Source organism: Durio zibethinus, chromosome 12 (assembly GCF_047325235.1).
Source record: "Durio zibethinus cultivar Kanyao isolate XHJ-2024 chromosome 12, ASM4732523v1, whole genome shotgun sequence".
Lineage (NCBI taxonomy): Eukaryota > Viridiplantae > Streptophyta > Magnoliopsida > Malvales > Malvaceae > Durio > Durio zibethinus.
Window position 1 is genome coordinate 2,897,634 of NC_143173.1, and position 16,774 is coordinate 2,914,407.

Genomic DNA, 16,774 nt, shown 5'->3' on the forward strand with positions numbered 1-16,774 from the left:
ACATGAGCAAGGAACATAAGGGATTTCGTGAATGGGATTTTGTTTCAAGTAGACATGATCATCAAGCCATTCTTCAAGTAATTAATTGCTACAATTATTCTTGTTTTGATTGGATCAGCGGTTCAAATGACATGGATAAACACTTCATATGACATAGCCTCCAAACCAATGCCTGCAGCCGATTTCTTAGTTTAATTAGTTCTAATTTTGCATTTAACTTATAGATCTTAATTGATGGAAGAGACCCTAACGCCATGGATATTGAAGTAAAACCTTTGCCAACCCTTGTATATTTGGCACGAAAAAAAAGACCTCAGCCCCACCATAATTTCAAAGCTGGAGCCATGAATGCACTGCTAAGCTTTGTGTAGTACTATGTTGAAGTAAAATAAAGAATTATTCATTAATTAAATTTCTTCAATATGGATGAACAGATAAGGGTGTCATTTAGCATAAGCAATGCCCCGTTTATCCTTAACGTGGATTGCAACATGTATTCGAATAATTCGAAGGCAATCCGAGATGCTGTTCGCTTTTTTCTAGATGAAGAGAAGGGACATGAAATTGCTTAGTTGCAATATCCACAGAGTTGTAATGGAGGTGAGAATCAAATAACAAAAGAATATTTGAATCGCAGTTGAAGTTAGATAACATTAACAATGTGAGAGGATTGATGTTTTTGAATATGTAATATATCAATCTTGAGCTTGCTGGATTTGATGGGAATGGAGGGCCTTGCTATGTTGGAACTGGATGCATTCATAGAAGAGAAACTCTTTGTGGAATGAAGTACAGCAAGGAGTTTAAGGTTGAATGGAGGGTAATGAGAAATGATAGAACGATTAAAGAAAGTCTTAGTGTCCTGGAAAAAAATTGCAAAGCTCTTGCAAGTTGTACCTATGACGAGGGCACACAATGGGGCAAAGAGGTCCTTTTTTCTCTCTCTCACTCTTCATATTGAGATAAATCAATAAGGTTGCATTTGGTAGGAATGAAAGAAACGGAAAAAAAAAAAAGAAGAAAAATGTTTTAGTGCAATAATTGATTCACAAAAGAATAGATGTTGTTATGCAGTTGAACTATTAGATTAATTTTTTTCTTCTATTTGCTTCTATGAGACCAATTATGTGAATCTTTTTGGTACAATGAGATAGTGTGGTGAGTCCAATAGAAAATAGGAGGCAATGTGGTGAATCGTCCTTCGATCATGAGAGCATATTACCTATAATTATTGTATTATAATTAACCAATGATAATTCATAATTGTTAAAATTTTATATGAAATTCACATTTATAAGTAATAAATTTTACATAAAATTTTATTGTGATTGAATAATTATAAAATTAGAGATAGTAAAGAATCGAAATTAAAATGCATCCTTTGACCAGATAATCTCTTATACCAAACGAGCCTTAATTATTCGATAATTTACTGCAAAAAAATTAGATAATAAGATTTATTTAATAAAATTTTAATAACTCATCTTGATCACTCATTCTTTGAAATTTTAAAGTGAGTTAGTAACAACTAAGGGGTTGTTTGGTATTATTGTGTGTTTTATGTTTTATGTTTTTGAAATTTTTGTTTTGTTTTATTTTCGTTTTATTTTCAATTTATTAAATTTGAAAACATGTTCGGATAAAATGTTTTTGTTTTAGAAATGTGAAAACAAAAACATGTAAAAAAAAATGGTTAAAGTTCTTAAACTCCATTTGTTATTAATAATATAATAATATTGAATAATATATTGTTTATTAATATAATATAATATATTTATTTATTTATATATTATTAATATAATATATTAATAATATAATAACTTATTAATATAATATATTGTTAATAAAATATATAATATATAATATAATAAATAATATATTAATAAATATTATATTAATAGTATATTAATATTATATTAATAAATATTATAGATATTATATTAATAATATATTAATAATATATTATATTAATATGATATAAATAATATATTAATAGATATTATTTATTAATAATTATTATTAATATAATATTTATTATATTATTTATTATTACTATAATATTTATTATATTACTATAATATATTATTTGTAACATCACTAAAGCGGTTTAATTGTAATTTTTGTGAATAACACTGAATTATTTTCAAAAAATTGAAAATACCAATTTTCTATTTTTAACAATTTTCCAAACTTTCCAAAACTTTATTTTCAATTTTCTAAAATAGAAAACAAAAACAACCTACCAAACATGTTTTTGCTTTTAATTTTCCAAAAAATTGAAAACAAAAATGGAAAACATAAAATAGAAAACGAAAACAAAAACAAACGACCCCCTAAATCTTTTTTGAATCACTACTAGATGTCAAGCTCTTAGGGTATACCATTTTTATATGCCATCTTTGTCAACTATGCATACAACATTGTGGAATTTGTAAGGTGTAGAGGCATAGTTGGTTGAATGAACAAAAGATGTGGTTGTTCAAAAGAACAACTTCCTACTTCTTCACCTTCATAGACAATATATTGAAGCTATGTGGATTTTCGAAGTTAGCCTTTGTTATGACTTGAAAGGTGGCTGATGACCATGCGTATCAGAGATATGAATAAGAGGTCATGGATTTTGGGTCTACTTTACCAATGTTCACAATTTTAGCAACACTTGCATTATTTACTCTATTTAGCATCATTGGGGGAATAAAAAAGGTTGCCTTGGATGATGTTCATATAAAGGTTTTTGATCTATATGGTTTGTAGTTACTTCTTTATTGCCTTTTGGTTTTCATAAACCTGCTTATATACCAAAGGTTGTTCTTTTAGAAGGATAACAAGAAAATGCTTCCTTTTATAACATACCAGCCTTTTGCTTTTGCTCTTTTAGCTTGCTCAATAACAATAGCAATGTACTAAGTGTAAATATTAACCCAAGATTATTATGTGAAAATTAAAACACCATATATTAATTGAAGATATCAGGCATATCTATTTCAGTAGTCATCATGTAATCACAATAGTGAAACGATCTTGAAGTGGCTATGTTATTCTTTTTCGCTCTTTTCTCTTATAATGGTTTTTCAATGGATAGTTATCGAATAATGAAGTGAAGATGAGACCTTAGTCTTATATTTAAATAACCTTAGTAACCTTCCAATTAAAAGTTTATTGGACCAAAAGGTCTACACAACCGTTATATCGTACTAACCCAGTAAGATGTACAAAGCCTACACGTAGGTGATCATGACAAATTAATTAAGCTCTTATGCTTGTTTCGTATTAGAATTAAATCCATCAGTTAGCTTTAATAGCTCTCTTACAAAAAATTCTATCATTCTCCCATTTGGGCAATATTAATTGGATTATTTGATTTTAGGAAAATTTAACTTGAAAACAACATTCCAAGCTAATTTACTTTTCTTTGATGTGGTCATAATTTTAAAAATAATTTAGCCTTTGAGACAGCATCTTAACGATCCTATCCGATAAAATCATCTAATACTAAATCATGGCAACCTTTATGCCCTTTATTAATATAAGATCAATATGTGGTTACAAGTACTAGAGACTCTATTGACAATGGATCTCAGTGTGATTGTGTAACAAGAAAATAACACCTAAATATGATCTCAATGTATCATTTTCATTGTCAATTCTCTTGTTAATTTTTTCAAACTTATGGGAGATCTCTACGACAACCAAATGTGCCTATATGTCTTTTTAATATCCTTGGGGGTCACTTGCTAGTATCATTTATGAGACTTACCCAAAAAACGTTAAAGTCATACTTAAGACAAATACTAAGTCTTATAACTTTATTGTGCATATAGCAAACTTTAATTTTCTAAGTGTACATGTATTAACATAATAAATAACAACATAAAATATTAACTAGTGATGATCATCATTCAAACATGAAATCAAATATCATATAAATATTCTAAACATAAAGAAAAAGGTCCAACATAAAGATAAACCATGATGTGTGAGTATGAAACACAACAATATACTCTTATTAATGAATTACATTAAAAGACCACAAAATACCCATGCTTTCAACATGTTTACTAAACATTATAGGTCTTAACCCTTTAGTTAAATTAAGGATCAACTATCATGTTGTCAGTCTCAATGTGTTCAATAACAACCTTACCATTTTTCATAAAATTTCTAACTTTGAGATATTTAATCTTCAAATGTTTAGACCCACTAGTTTTTTTGTTATTTTTAGAAAACAATATAGGAGACTTATTATCGCAATATATTTTCAATCGTCTAGAGATGGAATCTACAATATGAAGACTTGAAATGAAATTTTTAACCCATATTGCCTATGTAATAGCTCCAAAGCATGCTACAAACTTAGCCTACATAGTAAAAAAAGCTAAAAGAGTTTATTTCACACTTTTCCAACATACAGTTCCTCCAACCAACATAAAAATATATCATAAAGTGGATTTTATGTCATCCTGACAACCAGCGAATTTAGAATCTATATACCCAACTATATTAAGATTATCCACCTTCTTGCAGATCAATATATGGTCTTTGGTCTTTTACAAGTACCTTATCACTTTTTTAACAACAACCTAATGATCAATACTAGGATTAGAAAGATATCTCTCAAGAACTTCTACTGCAAAAGTAATGTTTGGCATAGTGTAAACTTGTGCATGCATGAAACTCCCAACTACACTAGAATATGGTATGTTCTTTATAGATTCTTTCTTCAAATTATTTTTTAGGCACTGGCTAAGATTAAGTTTATCACCTTTCATAATGTGTTTGTCTTCGATCTTATAGTTCTACATGTTAAATCTTCTAAACACATTATCAATGTAAGACCTTTGCGATAGTCCTAATGCATTTTGAAACTTATCTCTATAAATTTCAATTTCAAGAATAAAAGAAGCATCCTCGAAATCTATTATGTCAAAAGTCTTGGACAAAAATTATTTAGTCTCATATAACAAACTAATATCATTACAAGCCAGCAAGATATCATCCACATATAAAACAAGAAAAATATACTTACTCACTAATTTTAAGGTATATGTATTGATCAACTTTTTTTTTCAAAACCTAAAGAAGTAACTACCTTATCAAACTTCAGATACCACTGCCTAGAAGCTTGCTTAAGGCCATAAATTGACTTCTTAAGTTGACATACTAAATGTTCATTTTCAAACTCTTGAAATCTCTAGGCTGTACCATATAAACCTTTTCTCTTAGATTATCATTGAGAAAAATCATCTTCACATCCATTTGAAGAAGCTTCAAATCAAAATGTGCTACCAAGACCATAATAATCTTAAAAGAATCTTTGAAAGACAATGGTAAAAAGGTTTCATTATAACCAACTCTTTCCTTTAAGTAAATTTTTTTATCACCAATCTAGCTTTGAACCTCTCAATTTTTCCTTTAGAATCATTCTTGGTTTTATACACTAATTTACAACCAATGGATTTATATCTTTTTGGTAGCTTAACAAGTTTGCAGACACCATTCTGAGCATAGAATTCATTTCAACCTTCATTGAATCCATCCATACATTAGATTACATACTCTTAAGAGTTTCACTAAAAGTTACAAGGTCCACTATATGACTAATATCATAGTCACTCTCTCCAAAATAAATTACATAATCATTGAAAGTGACATATCTTTTTTGTCTGATAGATTTTCTTGAAGGCATTTTAATATCATCTTCTTAGACTTACGGTACATCAAAAAGAGCAAGATCAGTAGGATGAGGGTTTGTATCCTGTTGCCATTGATCTTTTCTTTATGGCCACTAGCACAATATAACAATGTGTTCTACGTAAAGGAAATAAGAATTGTCTAACGGATTCATTATTGTTCATAGCTTCTGCTATACCCTTATCAGCAACGTCCAATTCAAGAAATTTTACCATTTACGATTTTACAATCTTAGTTCCACATGCAGCATAATAAAATCTATATCCATTAGAATTATTTGCATACCTTACGAAAAAGCAATGAGTACTCCTAGGATCGATTTTCTTTTAAAAGGTTTATAAATTCTAACTTTGGTGGTATCTTTAGTATCTTTAAGAGTAACTACACTACCATCACATGCCTACATGTGCTCATTCAAGAACTTATGTCCATAAGTCTATATATGTAAATTACATGTGGATGTGTTGTCTTTGTATGTATAAAAGTGTAATCCATATTAAAAAGGTATGTAATTGCATTTGTTTTTGTTATATATTAAAAGATTGAAGAATGTATTATGATAAATAATCAAGGATGTTACCAGTTATGGGCAGAGGGAAGGGAAGTGAAGAGAGAGCCCATAGCATAAATAATGCAATTCATATTTGAGAACTGATCTAGAATAGTTAGGTTTACTATAGGAAAGACCTGATCAAGTATAGTTTGCACATAATTATATTCTAAGTTTTAGGTATTTGAATTTGCATGATTAACAGTAGATATTATAACCCATGCAACAAAAAAAAAAAATAATAGTAGAGACATGATATGGACATCACTGAAAAATACTCTCTTATTTCATGTATTCAAACAAGCGCAAATCAAAGGATGTATCATTTATCTCATGTTGTGAATTTGCTCCCTTGATTGACATGTGGAATACCCCTTTTATTTTTTAAGAAAGAGTTGAAATTGATGATTTTCTCTATACATAAGAAAGTAGCAATTGATAAAAATGAAACTTTCTATTATATAATGTGACAAAAGCTCATTTATCTCATCAGGCTTTTTTAAATTTTAAACTTTTGTTTAGGGCTTTTTACCCTCCCAGTTCACACTCATAACATGATCCAAAGCATAATTGATTCCCTAATAATTGAGCAATTTGATCTTTTATTAAAATATATCAAATTTCGAAACATGTTTGTAAAATAAGAGAGCTGTCAAATAATAACAATTCTTTGTAATGAATTATCAAATACATTTAATGCAAATATCTCAATACAAAATCATCCAATCAAATAAATAAATAAAAAAATTCAAACTATAATTGAGTGTGACCAACATATCAGTAAGAAGTTAGAGCCTTCAATCACATTTCAAGGAGAAAAAGAATAACAAAGTTCAAATAGAAAGGCTTAAAACTTATAAATTTTATCATTTTAACTACAAACTAAATTACCATGTTCGAAACTATGTATCATTTTAATCCTACACAAAAGTACAACCAAGAGTGATTTTTGTCCACTATTGAATCTTAATTGAATTGAAATATGAGTAATTAAAGTCATATAAAGTGTTAAACCTTTTTATTAATTGACCAAATGAGCTATTATTGTTATACTAAATAAAATTATCTAAATGATAATATGAGGTAATCATTGGTCTACTTTAACAAATAGTCTATCAATGGTATAAAAGGTCTTGCAAAAATTCATTATACATACTACAAGACAACACATTTACAATAAAATATTATTAGTTTTAATGACAAAATTTTCCTTTTGATCTTAGTCTTCTTAATGCAATTCTGTCAGTTATACGGAGAATTTCTCTAATCGAGGCACTTCTACATATAAAACTTATTCTACTTTCAAAGTAGTTGAAATGGAAAATAAAGGATGTTAGTATGATAAAAATGAATAAAATTTTTTTTCATTACAAAATATACATCCACCTAAATCCATTTTCATAACACACATTCGAAAAAGAAAAGTAAAATAAAATAATTTTATTTATTTATTTTAAGTTTGATTAATACAATAAAACCACAATATTTCATAATTAGTAATATATAAATTTTACTAAACTATCAAATATAGAAATTATTTCAAAATAAATATAAATCTTAATAATATATAAATTTCTTCAAAATGAGATAATTATTAGTAATATATAAATTAAACCTCAAATCAACATAAATAATTTTAATTTTTATAATTATTATTAAAATCTAAAAAATATTAAATATAAAACATCCATCAAAATATATATAAATCTTAATATACAGTAAACCTAAATTAACTAACATAACTTTTAAACATAAAAAAGTTAATAAATTTAAAACAAAACCCAACAAATTGCAACAAGACTTTCACAAATAAAAATATAAATAACTCAACAAATAAAAAAAAACTCCAACAATACTAAAAATAAATAAAAAAATTAATAATACTCAATATTAATACTCAATAAAAAATCCAACAAAAATATATAACCAACAAATTTCAGCAAAAATTTAACCAAAACCCAAACAAATTTCAACAAATATAAAACTAACAAAAACTCAACAAATTGATAACCAAAACTCAAATAAATTTTAACAAATAAATAAATAACAAAAACTCAACACATTAGTAACCAAAACCCAAACAAGTTTCAACAAATTTATAACAAAAAATTAAACCATAAACTCAACAAATATACTACATAAAATACAATATAAAATATAATAATTAAAAAAAAAGACTTACTGAAGGGAGGAGACACATTAATGTCGGTCGACGCACTAAGACGGTGGTGTAGGACGACAAGGTGGCCGAGAGAGAAGGAATGGAAAAGGGGAGTGGAAAAGGAATTAGAAATTTAGGAAAGAAATTAGGGAAAAATAAGTTGCCCCAATAGGAGATTTGAAATTTTATAACTCCTAGCAACGGTTTTACCAACAAAAATTTTGTCAATAATATTAAATTTTTTTAAAAATACTTTTAACGATGGTTTGGGTGATAGAATTTTCATCGATAATGTCAAAAATAAATTTTTCAAATTTTTTTACCAATAAAATTTTTTGTTCGTAAATCTATCCGTAGCTTTTAATGATGAATTTACAGACGAAAAAATTCGTTGGTAAAATTGGTCACAATTTGTAACACACTTTTAGTGATGAATTATTGATCGATTTAATTTCATCAGTAATCTATTCAGTAATCCGTCAGTAAAAGTGTTATTTTTTTTAATTTTATTGATATTCTGTTGGTAATTAACGACGAAAAAATTCTATTATAAAATTTTGTCGATAATGCTTAAAATTTTGGTAGTAATTAAACTACAAACTATTTAGTGAAGCTAATTAATCCAATTTTCATGTACCCCATTAAATCAAGTTTATAAAAGTTATCTTGATATCTTAATATGATATCATAATAAATTTTGTAAATTTCAAGTATAATAAATAACTATTTATGTAAATTAATGTAAGCTTAATAATGCAATATTTTGATTTTTTTAAAGATAAAACTCCCTTAAAAAGAAGGCATGTGAGCTAATGCCGAGCTAGCCAAGACAAATAAGATGTAACATTAAATGCAATATCAAACTATACAAGTTCTTAAATATGAGTTTATAGAAAAGTCTTAAAATTTTTTAAAAAATTTAAAATGAAAGTGTTCTAAAATAAATTAATTATTTGAAAAAATATTTTTATAAAGAAATTTTGAATATTAAAATTTGATGAGATTAAAAAAAAACTATAATAAAAAATAATGATATTAGAGATAGAATAAACATAAAAAAATGCAATATACATGTCATTATATTTGTAAAAAATGTCTAGATAATACTAATAACATGAAAAATAAAAAATAAAATTTTAAAAGAATTTTATAGTAAGAGTTGAAAAAAATAAAAGTTATATAAAAAATGAAATATAATAAATTAGTTTATTGCATGTGCAATACAATAATTATATTTAATTATTTGAATAGACACGTAAATTAATATTCGTTAATTATTTAAATATTCAAAATATATGTAAAATAGATATAATACAATTAAGATATCAAATCATTGTAAAATTAATTTTTTTATTAAAAATTTTGATAAATTTTAAAAATATGAAAAATTATATTTAAAGAAGAATAAAATATTCAAAAGATATCATATATATAATGTATATTATATTAAAAGTAAAAAATGCAATTAAATGTTAATCTAAATGTCTATTGATGAAGATCTCAAGGAAAGTACTTACATATGCATCTATTCTCTACTAGCACCAAATATTGGAAACAACCAGTTATATATATTTCGAAAGAGAAAGATGCAAATATGCATTAAAATAGAGTAATAAAATATCTATTTGTGAATTATTCTTTATAAAAGGTTGGTGCATGTAAAATCATGATATAGTATCATTTTATATGATACTGCCATTTAAGGCTTACAAGTAAATTTATCAATCACTATTTCTATTAGTATTATGAAACATAAAACCTATTATAGAAATTAAAGTGATTATTGAAAAAGCAAATTTAATGTAGATGTTTGTAAGTTAAAATTAAGAAACATATCATCAACACTTATAAAAGAGAAAAATAAATGCTTATGTAAATTGTAATTTTATACTTCACAAAATATGAAGAAGCATACATAAAGGTTGATAATAAATGCAGAAAAATATATTTGGCTTTAAGAGTTTTATTGAATTATTTATTTTAAAATGTAATATTTAATTTTAATTATTATTTTAATATAATCCATAATTTGATTCAATAAATTTTTAACATTTTAAATGTTAAATAATTTAAAATATACATAAAAATTAAATTATTGTTATATTTTTAAATTAATCATCTTAATAGTCATTTCTTCTGTTTATAATTTATCTTACAAACATTATTGCTTTTAAATTTAACATATATTGTAATACTAATTTTAATCTTATTACTATATTAATTAATTTTATATTTATTAATATTGTCAATCTTACGAAATATAATTTTACAATCCATCTAAATGAACTATGATTTAAATATCCAAATTGGATAGACAAGATTTTGGATGATAGTTTCGAAACAGCCCTCAATTGGTAAGATCCGAACCCATTATAGTAACATTAAATGATTTAAATGGAGCGCGTCAATTAGGCGGTGCGTAGGTGTCTCATCCGACAAGTAAGCAGCTGAAGGAAGAAGAATTGGAGCTCTCGGTTTGTTTTTTTGATGACGATGATGATGATGAGGATCAGGGGTTGGAGAAACTCTTCTCTCTCTTCTTTTTCTTCTGCCTTTGATCATCTTCGACAATGGGGATCGGGTAACTCTAGATCTGCCACTTTTCTCTTTTATTCCCAAATCTCTTATTTCTCCACTACCCATTGCGAGGAGAAACCCAAGTATGAGTTTGATCAAATTGATGGTGCCTTAAACAGGTTTGATCAGATGCTACATATGCAACCACGTCCCTCTATTGTCGAATTTAATCAATTATTAGGGGCCGTTGTTAGAATGAAGTATTATGAAACTGCGGTTACTCTGTTGAGAAAAATGGAATTACTAGGAATTTATCCTGATGTTTATACTCTCAACATTTTGGTAAATTCTTTTTGCCGCTTGCATCGCGTGGATTTTGGGTTTTCCGTTTTGGGGAAGATGTTGCAGCTGGGTCTTCAACCTGATACTGTAACATTCAACACGCTCATCAATGGATTGTGTATTCGAGGCAAAATAGCTAAAGCTGTGAGGTTGTTTGATGACATGATTCGAGAAGGGTATCAGCCTAATTTAATCACTTATAATATCATAGTAAATGGTCTTTGTAAAATAGGTGATACTACTCGGGCTATTCTATTGCTAAGGACTATGGAAGAAATAGGTTTTGCACCTGACAGTGCAACATACAGCACTGTCATCGACGGCCTTTGTAAGGACAAGAATGTAACCGAGGCTTTGAAGCTTTTCTCAGAAATGAGAGGTAAAGGCATTCCACCAAATGTTGTCACTTATAATTCCTTAATTCATGCTATGTGTAATTCATGTCAGTGGAAGGAGGCTACAAGATTATTGAATGAAATGCTGGCGAACAACTGCAAGCCTGATGTCTTCACATATAATACTGTGGTTGATGCCCTTTGTAAAGAGGGTAGGGTTTTAGAGGCTAAAAATATTTTTGAAAGAATGATTCAACAAGGTGTTGAGCCTGATATAGTTACTTATAATTCATTGCTTGATGGATATTGTTTGCGAGGTGAAATGGATGCGGCTAGAACATTATTCAATTCAATAACTAACAAGGGTGGTGTACCTGATGAATTTACTTACAGCATCATTGTCAATGGATATTGTAAAGCTAAAAGGATTGATGAGGCAATGGAACTCTTTCATGAAATGACTCGAAATGAATTAATCCCGAATGTTGTTACTTACAGCACTCTTATAGGTGGCATGTCAAAGGTTGGGAGACTTGCAGTTGCACAAGAACTTTTCAAAGAAATGAGTGCTCGTGGCCTAGTTCCAAACGTGATCACTTACTCTACTTTGTTGGATGGCTTATGCAAGCATGGTCATATTCATGAGGCATTGGGACTTTTTCATGTAATGCAGAATAGTGGGTTAGAACCTAATATTGTCCACTATTCTATCTTAATTGATGGCTTGTGTCAAGTTGGGCAACTTAAAGTTGCAAGGAAATTATTTTGTGCACTCAAAGTCAAAGGGATACACCCTAGTGTTTACACATATAGTATAATGATCAGAGAACTTTGTAAAGAAGGGCTGCAGAATGAAGCATATGAACTGTTTAGTAAAATGGAATTGGATGGTTGCATGCCAAATAGTTGCTGTTATAATGTGATGATTACAGGATTTCTTCGAAACAATGAAACATCAAGGGGAGTACAAATTCTTCATGAAATGGTTAACAAAGGATTTTCTGCAAATGCATCTGTAGCCGTCATGCTAGTGGATCTAATGTCTAGTGATTCAACGGGTGAATATATTCGTGCAGTAGTTCAGAAACTTTGAAGACTATAAAGGTTCTAATATGGAGTGATTTCTTCCCAGCCAATATTGGTGCAATAAATCCAAACAAGTTTTAGAATCTGTAGGGGTTGCTAATAAATATCTAAGCAGTCCCTAATTCCATCATATGAACTTCATAGAAGGCAGTATTTTACTCCTTGATTAGGCATTAGGCAGCATGCAAGTATCCTATTAAATTCAGGAAGAGGGCTGATTTTGAATATTTCAGACTGCAGTTACTCTTTTTTCTTTTGCTTTTCTCTTCTCTTTTTTTTTTTTCCTTCTAGGGCACCTATAGGCATAGCAGTGTTGGGCTCTATTAATGGTTTACCATTCATTTAGTTTTGATAACCTTGCAAAACTTATAATATTCTCCTTTGCGGAACAAATGTCAATGCTCATTCATCCTGCTTTATGATCATATTGTCTTTTCCTGGTGGTGTTTCTTTGGAACTGGAAGCATTAGAAAGTTTTTTGTTGTAAGTTTTGTTTCATGGAAATGAGGTATTTGGTTTGAATTGAAGTGAATGGTATAGAATTTAAATAATTCTTTTTTATTAACATAAATTTCCATTTGACATGCATTTCCTATACTCAGATGGCGAAGTCACCAGAGCTATATCCTGTGGTGGTGCAGGATTTCTGTTAATATTCCACCATTTGGGGAACTGGCATGGCTAGCTGCCTTGTCTGCTCTAACTGAGCATCTTACAGGGATAGGATGACATTGTTGAATTGTATGCACTGAAATTCAAAAAATTTCCCTGGATCTATTAGAATTGACATGATTCTAACATAACGCATCTCTGTTTTCCTTTATTCTCCTAATTATATAAATTTATGTAGTTATGTTCTTATAATTTTCCTTTCAATTTTTCCTCTACTTTATTGTTCCTAGTAAGGGACTTTGAAAATTTTGATTAAACTTCTTGCCCTGCATTTTTCTCTTTTTGGTTAGTGTCATTTCTTTTGTTTTACTTGCCTTACTCTTTGCTTATCATACTCAGACTTATAGTACAACTTTAATAGCAACAAACGCACGCCAGAAACTACTTATTTTTCTTAATATAAATTTCAGATCAAAGTGGACATAAACATAGGATGGGATTTATAAATGGATCACTGAATTGTGGTTTTCCCTCTATCATTTCATGATCTGAACCTATAAAATCATTTGTGTTTGCTTGCAGTGACACCACCTTAGGTGTTTGCCATGATGATTTTAATACCTTCTTTAGTGAGACTGGGTCTGGCAAGCATGTGCCAAGGGCTATATTTGTTGATCTAGAGTCCACTGTCATTGATGAGGTTGGAGGAGGGACTTACAGACAAATCTTGCACTTGGAGCAACTTATTTCTGGCAAGGAAGATGCTGCTAATAACTTTGCTAGCGGACATTATACAGGTACAAGCATCTTTTCTGCATTTCCAAAGTACTAGCAATTTTGTTAGATTTGATCACTGGCTCAAACTTCTTTGGTGTTGTATACTGCAGTTGGTCAGGCAATTGTGGATCTTTGCCTTGACCAAGTGAGAAAATTGGCTGATAACTGCACTGGTTTCAAGGATCTTTTGAATTTAATGCTGTTGGCAGTGGAACCAGTTTTGGCCTGGGCTCGTTGCTTTTGGAGCACTTGTCTGTAGATTATGGAAAGAAGTCAAAACTTGGCTTCTCCATCTACCCTTCTCCTTAGGTAATTTCTAGAAGACTTAAAGGAAAAGTACAGGTTTCTTTTTCCCCATGCTTGAACTATTATGTGTGTGCAATTCACTGAACGATTATCCCCAATTGTGCAGGTTTCTACTGCTGTTGTGGGACCTTATAATAGCATGCTCTCAACTCATTCTCTACTTGAACACGATGATGCTGCTGTGCTTCTTGACAATGAAGCTATATACGATATCTGTAGGAGATCCTTAGACATTGAAAGACCAACTTATTGAAACTTGAACCGCTTGACATCCCAAATTATCTCTTCGTTGACCACTTCATTGAGGTTTGAGGGTGCCATAAACATGGACATCGCAGAGTTTGGACATTGCAGAGTTTCAGACTAACCTTGTGCCGTATCCTTTTATCCATCCCATGCTCTCATCATATGCCCCAGTAATCTCAGCTACAAAGGCTTACCGTGAGCAGCTATCAGTTCCTGAGATTACAAGTGCTGTTTTTCAACCATCAAGCACGATGGCTAAATGTGATCCAAGGCCTGGGAAGTACATGGCATGCTGTTTAATGTACTATGGAGATGTTGTACCTAAGGATGTCAATGCTGCTGTTGCTACCATCAAAACTAAGTGGACTGTTCAGTTAGTATATTGGTTAGTAGACATCTTTTACATTTCATTTCGAAATAATTATGTATAAGCAATCTGATTGTCATTATTACATAGAGTTCGCCAAGGGGAAAACATTATTTTGCCTTCGGTTTGTTATCTGAATGATTGTCAAGCATCTTTTATTTCAGGTGCCCTACTGGTTTCAAGTGTGGTATCAACTATCAGCCACCCACTGTGGTACCAGTGGGTGATCTCGCTAAGGTACAATGTGCAGCATGCATGATCAGCCACCCACTATGGATGATTGGCAGAGGTTTTCTCCCAAATTGACCACAAGTTTGATCTCATGTATGCCAAGAGAGCATTTGTTCACTGGTATGTAGGTGAAGGAATGGAGGAAAGTGAATTCTCAAAAGCCCGTAAAGATCTCGCTGCTCTTGAGAAAGACTATGAGGAAGTTGGGGTAGAAGGTGCCGAAGATGAATAAGAACCAGAAGATTACTAGATCTATATTTCATGAAAGCAGCAGCAAATGGTCCATCATGTTCTTCAATTCATTTCAGTTCATCAGGTATTCTTATTGTTGTAAATTTGTGCATGTATACTTCATGTCTTGAATTTGTCTACCTTTGTATGTCTTTGCTCTGAACGTGGGTTGGTTTAAGTGTAGTTGTGAGAACCTATAGTTTCTGTCCTATAAGATGTGGCCCCTTTCAATGTCTAATAAAACTTCTGCTTTGTGCCATGATGTAATATAATGCAAGTCAAAATTTCCCAGAAAAATAACAGAAGCAACTAGAAAGTAAAGATTTCCCAATTTTCTATTTGGTAGGTGATTAAATATTTTGCTACAAACTGAGAGGTATGTAATTGGAAATAGAAGTTTTCCATTTAAGAAAAACAATATTTAAATAAAAAGAAAACATAAGGATTGATAAATAAAGTCCAAATTGTTGTTAAAAAATTTTTAATGAGTTTTTTTTTTAATGTAATTGCTAATCCCGTTTATTCATCAAATAAATAGCTTAATTAGATGAGAACATTACTTTTTTTTTCCTATTATAAATAGAGACAAGACTTAATGAAATTTTTATTTGCAATTTGTGAAGTTCGATATTAAAAATGATTCATTAAAAATTTTAATCTAAAATTGAAATTCATAAATTAAAAGATTTTAGATTAAAAGTATTATTAAATCATTTTTAATATTGAAATTCACTAATTTCATTTAAAAATTTTTATAGAAAACTAGCTATATTGACTTGTGAATAGTTTTTTTAAGAGGTCAAAAATAAATTAATTAATCAACTATTTACTTATATTTATGTATCTGAGATTGTTTAGAATTGAAATTAACATTTTATCAAATTATGGACTAAAGATTTTTTTAAATCTAATATCTAATAATACCAAATAAAAGAGAATTTTGCTAATGATCATCTTGAGATAGTTTTTAAAATTACAAATTTGCATGGAATTTTGCTAATGATTATCTTGAGATGTGTGAAACATCTTACCGAAAGATCATAAAATTTTATTATTTATTATTCACTAATTCACTGTAACTCATTATTAACTAAAATTAATTATAATAATTTGTGTGTGTTTGCAAATACTATAGTACTTAATTTATTAACCCAAATGGCAATTTGGTAAATTGAAATGATTCAACCAAGCCTTAAATTAATTAATCAATTGTTGGATAAAAACGATGAAATGGTGTTTTTTAAATATAATGTTTGAAGAACATTATCTTCACCTTGCAGTTTGAATTAATATACATTAAATTCATCTTACAAATTTTCTAA

General features: G+C 29.1%; 2 pseudogenes across 1 annotated transcript; both read left to right on the forward strand.

Moving 5' to 3' along the window:
* The first annotated feature begins 2,359 nt into the window (after positions 1-2,359).
* Positions 2,360-2,936, forward strand: LOC149515577 (cellulose synthase-like protein E1; annotated as a pseudogene).
* Positions 2,937-10,848: 7,912 nt separating this feature from the next.
* On the forward strand, positions 10,849-15,781 carry LOC111296400 (tubulin alpha-3 chain-like; annotated as a pseudogene). The gene is made up of 5 exons (XR_016346818.1): positions 10,849-10,983; positions 13,877-14,091; positions 14,182-14,380; positions 14,484-15,008; positions 15,155-15,781. The product of XR_016346818.1 is annotated as a tubulin alpha-3 chain-like (transcript).
* The last annotated feature ends 993 nt before the right edge of the window (positions 15,782-16,774 follow it).